This window comes from Chiloscyllium punctatum, chromosome 18 (genome assembly GCF_047496795.1).
Source record: "Chiloscyllium punctatum isolate Juve2018m chromosome 18, sChiPun1.3, whole genome shotgun sequence".
In the NCBI taxonomy this organism is placed as follows: Eukaryota; Metazoa; Chordata; class Chondrichthyes; order Orectolobiformes; family Hemiscylliidae; genus Chiloscyllium; species Chiloscyllium punctatum.
The window spans coordinates 75,082,285-75,088,154 of NC_092756.1; the positions used below are offsets into that span (position 1 = coordinate 75,082,285).

The window sequence follows — 5,870 nt, forward strand, 5'->3', positions numbered from 1 at the left end:
AGGGCGCTTGCACTCCCTTTTTAGCTTTCTGGGAAACCTTCTCCTCCGTTTCTGGTTGGACTTCAACCCCACACTCCCCATCATTGGGCACCCAGTGCCGAGGGGGGAGGGTTGGTCAGAGGATCTCCTCGTGGGTCTGCTCCTGGGCCTGGCCAAACTGGTTGTTAGGGCCGATTGCCTGACCCTCTTCCATGGTTACGTTCGAGCCCGGGTGTCCCTGGAGAAGGAGCACGCAGTGTCTACCAACATCCTTGAGCTGTTCAGAGAGTGCCCTCCCCCTCACTGTTTGGTCACACAGCATTGCCCTTTGATGCTTGTCACTGGCCACTCGGGTGTTTCCTTTCTTCCTGGTGGTGGGAATTGAATAAAGATTTGTACATCTGTTGTCTTTCACTGTGTCTCACACCTGCACACACACAACATGGGTGCTGGGGAAAATATAAGCACTACCACAGTTAGGCAGCAGTGCGGGGGTAAAGAGAAAAATATATATAACCAGGAGATTTAGAATCCCCTCAGTCCAGGGCACTGACTCTGTGCTGGCTGAGCCACAGTCAGTGTGTTCTTGCAAAACAAAACTTAAAAGCTGCCATTTTAACATCACACATGTGGCCCCAGGGGCCTAATGGATAAGGCACTGGCCTTCTAAGCCAGGGATTGTGGGTTCAAGTCCCATCTGGGGTGTCTGACTTTTAAAGCTTGTCTTCATGGCTGATCTTCATCCGAGGTCAAGTCAATTTCTCATCTCCTCTGGAAAAGTCCCCAAGTCTGTGTTGGGTTGGTGGTACCCTGTGTCAGAAAAATACAGAATGTTGAGGATATGCAGGATTTTTGGGTCAATCGTCTGAAAGAGACAGCACAGTCACAATGACTGAAAACCTGCTGAGATCCTTCTGGGGATGGCATGGTGGCTCAGTGGGTCGCTGGACTGCCTCACAGCATCAGGGACCTGGCTTTGATTCCTCCCTTGGGTGTCTGTTTGTGTCGAGTTTGCACATTTTCTCAATGGGGTACTCCGGGTGCTTTGGTTTCCTCCCACAGCCCAAAGATGTGCAGGTTTGGTGGATTGGCTCTGGGGAATGCAGGGTGAGAGGATTGTGGTTGGGCCTGGATGGGATGCTCTTCAGAGGGTCTGTGTGGATGTGATGGACTGAATGGCCTCCTCCCACCCCACTCTAGGGCTTCTCTGAACAAGGTTGGACCAAATGGTCAGAGTTCCACTGCAAGGCCCAGTCAAGGCTTCGCGAAGGGACTGGCATCCAGGTGTGGTTCCTACCCGACTTTTCCCTGATCTTCCAGAATCTTCTGTGGCTTTGGCCAATATGGTCATGAGCTGGGTTCACATCATCCAATGGGGTCACACCAATACCCTTCACTGTTATCATGCCAGGAGCTATAAAGTGGATTGTCTCAGGCTGACACTTCTCAAATATACAACCCTCAGGCTGGTTGGAACTGGTTCTTCTTGAATCTTTGTCGCTCTTTGATCTTAGTTGCAATATTGTCTGGAGCTGATAGCTGCTGTTTAATTTAGTTTGGCCAATTTTCTATCAGGTCAAGTTTCTCCAGCTGAGGATCAATTGAGAATGCCTGATTTTGTTGCCACGGTCACGTGACCACGCAGGATTGAGATCAGCTGCACAGTGAAGTTTTCAACAAAATCAAAACCCCAAATAAGACTTGAGCCCACAATCTCTGGTTTAGGAAGTTAGTGTTGTACCCATGAGGTCACTGGGGCTCCAACAGATAGAGCTACCAATCTATGGACAAAGCAACTTCTGTTTTGGTTGTGTTGGTGTCAGTCTAAGCTATATTCTGTCAACATTACCAGCTGAACCCCAGATTACCTGCATGTTTGGTATTTATGATAAGGTCCAATATGTCAATGGAAATGATTGAAATCTGGGGGTTCAAGGTTGGAACTGATGGGGCTGTGGCTATGCATTTGGGTCCTTACCTTTCTTAGTCAAGGTATTGAATACAATTGCAAGGAGGCTATGATGGAGATGTGAGGTAGTTAGGCCATCGTTGGAGAACTTGGAGTGCCACATCCACAGATTGGACAAACATTTGTGGGAAGGAAACTGCTGAAAATCACCAGGCTCTGAGTCAGAGTCGGGGTTCACCAACAGAGTTTATTGTCCAAGGAAATCCCGGAGCTCCGGGGAGAGAGCAGCACCAACAGCACAGTGGTCAGCTGTGATTCTTCTCTCAACCCGGAGCACATGGTCAAGATACTGTTATACATTTTGTGATATAATAGGTCAGTGATGAGGTTATTGTCTCTGTAACATGGCTTGTTTATTGTAAACATTGCAGAATCCTTGATTGTTTCGGTGCAGTTATTGTCAGTTCCAGCGTGGCCTTTGTTAAGTTCAGTGCAGTTGTTGTCAGTTTCAGCGTCTGCGCGGAAGTCCGTTGCTGTAGTAATGGGCGCTAATCGCTCTTCCTGAGAAGGCCAATTACTGCAGCCTTGGCTATTATCACTCTGTATTGAGGCTGTATCTAACAGTTAGCATTTCTATCAAAGGTGTTGTCTGACCAGACCCTTTGGCGGGCAGTGTGTGTTCTTCATGTGTATTGTCTCTCCCATCCGCCTTAAACTAATCAACTCATTTGTGAGAGCATTTTGCTGGCATTCTGGTGGCCCCAGGCAGTGTCTGTATTTGCTCTGCTGTATCTCTCCATATTGTGGTCCGGCGGCCATCTTGTGTGCCAAGTGGCCAACTTATGGCTCAGCGGCCATCTTGTGTGTCCGTGTGCCGAGTGTCACCCTGCCCCGTGCCAACTCCCACTTCCCTCCCCACTTTGTGGTCAAGGAGGCGAGGGTATTAACTGGAACAATCCATGCTGGGCCATTGGAATCTCCTTCCTGTCCCGATAAACGGGTTGGTCTCGCAAGTTCGGGCAGAACTTCTCTCTCTCCAGATTTTTGTTTATTTAAAAAATATACTTTATTCATAAAAAATCAAATAAAAATGCAGACAAAGGTTCTAAATCAGTTGTGGACAGTCTATGCAGAGAGAAAAGAACCAACAAAACACTGGAATTTTGACATTTCTCAAAGTTCTGTGTCACGAAAAATAAAGGCATTTTGTTCTTGGGCAGGAACCGATCTCTGTTCATTGTCAGGCACCAAGAGGGTCTGAGAAATGAAAGAACGATGTGATAATTTGTCAGAACGACCTGAGACTGTGTTGTTTCTCTGTTACACCTTGGCAGCAGCTGCCCGAAACTTTAGTGCATCCCTCAGTGTGTTGTCACAGATCTTGGAACATGCTCGGCTGTAGCACTCATTTAAGATCAACTATTCGCAGTAGGGTATTGTCACTGAGTTTTTGTGGCTTAATGGGTAAGACTGTAGCTTCTGATGGAGTGGATTGGAGTTTCAAATCCCTTTTGGGGTGTTGTCCTTTTAAGCCTGGTCTTTGTGGTGGCTGATTTTCGTCCCATATCAACTCCATCTCAATCCAAATTGACTGGATTTTTCAACTACTCCATTAAAAATCACTTGCCTGCTTCGAGATTATGGAAAATGCTCTTTAGGAGAAACTTGCACAAGGTAATTTCAGGATTTGGGAGATCTTGGGGTAAATTGTCTGAAAGAGACAGCACAGCCACAATGGGCTGAATGCCCGCTAAGATTCTGTTGAATTGTCCTCAATGCAGCTTTTTGCAACATCTCCACTTCCTCCTTCCCCACTAAATGCAAATATCTTGAAAGTGCTGCACAAAATAACATTGAGCCCTTTGCTATTTTCCTGTCTGCTCCATTTTCCTCAGACTTGAGTTGTGCAAAGTTGGAGTTTGGTGGATTTCTTGTCGGTCCGTTTGGGGAGAAATGGGGGGTAAGATCAATTTTATCAAGCAGCCAATGATTTAGCGTGAGATGGAAGGGGAACAACCAATCAGTGTGAGTATAAAACTTAGAGAAGAACACAATATGAGAGGTTCAGGGTGCAGTATTTACAGGCTGCCATTTCAGTTTTGGAGATGTGGGCCCAGTGGTCTAATGGATAAGGCACTGGCCTCCGCAGCCTGGAATTGTGGGTTCATGTCCCATCTGGGATGGCTAACTTTTAAGCCTTGTCTTCACGGCTGATCTTCTTTGTCTGATGTCAAGTCGATTTCTCATCTCCCCTGGAAACGTCCCCAGGTCTGTGTTGGGTTTGGTGGGATGTTGTGTCAGAAAAATACAGAACTTTGTGGGGTCTGCAGGATATGGGGCTACATCACCCCTCTCTCTATGTCGGACTTGGAGGGATCAGTCAAAAGTGTCATTTTTTAAAAATAAAATCTCTAACGTGAAATAAACAAAAGAGGTCCCTGTTCGGTAGCTTGTGTTTCTGTGCAAACTGATCGAAGGACATCATTGTGTCTCCCTCAAACTAATCACCCGCGCAAGACACACCCCTAGCTGCCCAATGTTTGGATCCTGAATCTATCATCCCCGGTTGAAAACCCGGCATACCCGGTGTAAGAGAAGATGTCTTGCCAATATTGCCTTCCCTCTGCTGAATTGCCCTCCATGCTTTAACAGTATCAATAACTATTGGGTTATGGCAATATTCCCTAACTGTCCTCATTTTGTCCAAACACAGCAAGTGAGTAAGGGGTCACATTAGCCTGGGAGGTTTCAATATCTAACCATATTGAAAGAGGGTCCCCACAAGCCCAATCACTCATGTAGGATAAAAGTGAGCTTCGTTGGTAGCTTTTAATGTCTGGGAGATCCACTCCCCCCAGTCTGTGAGACAATCGCAGTTTAGCTCATTTAATGAGGGGCCACTGACGATGCCAAATAAAGGGGCTGAACCAGCCGTTCAGTCTCCTGAATGTTTGCTTATCGAAAATCAGGGGGAGCATCCATATAGGGGATAGTAAACGAGGGAGAATATTCATCTTAATAAACGCTATCCGACCCAACCACGAGACCAGAAGCGCCTCCATCTTTGAAGGTCTTGTTTGATTTTGTCAAATAATTGAACAAAATTGGCTTTGAACAGCTGATTCAGAACTGGAGTAATGAACATGCTCAAATACACAAAACCCCCCTGTGACCATTTAAATGGGAATCGATATTCACCCTCAAGACTTAACACTTTCATAAGACCACCCATAGGCATAGCCTCTGATTTTGAAAGATTAATCTTGTCCCCCAAAAAGTTGCCAAACACACAGATGCATGCTAACAGGCGAGGTACTGAATCTGCTGGATTTGACGAAAGAATGAGGTCATCGTCCACATACAATAAACTCTGATGTAAATTTGACCCCCCGTCTGGAGCTGATATATTGGGATCCCTATGAATGGCCTCCACCAATGATTCAATCCTCACTGTAAAAAGCAGTGGGGAAAGGGAACAGACCTGCCGGCTGACCCCAAAAATGTTAAAATTGCTTGATCACACCCTGTTGGTGATGATTGCAGTGAGAGGGTCATTGTGGAGAACCTTTACCCATCTTATAAAAACTTTGCCCAAAACAAACCGCTCCAGAGTATAGAAAAGGTACGGCCTCTCAACTCGGTCAAGGGCCTTCTCTGTATCTAGAGAAATCACCAATCCCTATATTGACTGTTGTTGACACACTTGAATTACATTAAGCAGCCTCCTAACATTATTGGAGGATCTGTGGCCCTTTATGAAGCCCGTCTGTTCCTCTTTAACAATAGAAGGTAACACAGTCTCCAGCCTTAACACAAGAGTATTAGAGAGGATTTTAAAGTCCACATTTAAGAGTGAAATGGGCCTGTACAAAGCACAGACCCCCAGGACCTTCCCTTTTTTAAGAATAAGCGAAATATTGGCCTCTCTCAGAGATGGCGGGAGACAATCATGGCTGTATGAGTCATTAAACATGTTGAACAT

General features: G+C 46.1%; 1 non-coding gene across 1 annotated transcript; it reads left to right on the forward strand.

The window, feature by feature from the left end:
* The first annotated feature begins 611 nt into the window (after positions 1 to 611).
* trnar-ucu (transfer RNA arginine (anticodon UCU)) lies at positions 612 to 684 on the forward strand. The gene has a single exon. It is a non-coding gene; the product is annotated as a tRNA-Arg (tRNA).
* Positions 685 to 5,870: the final 5,186 nt, after the last annotated feature.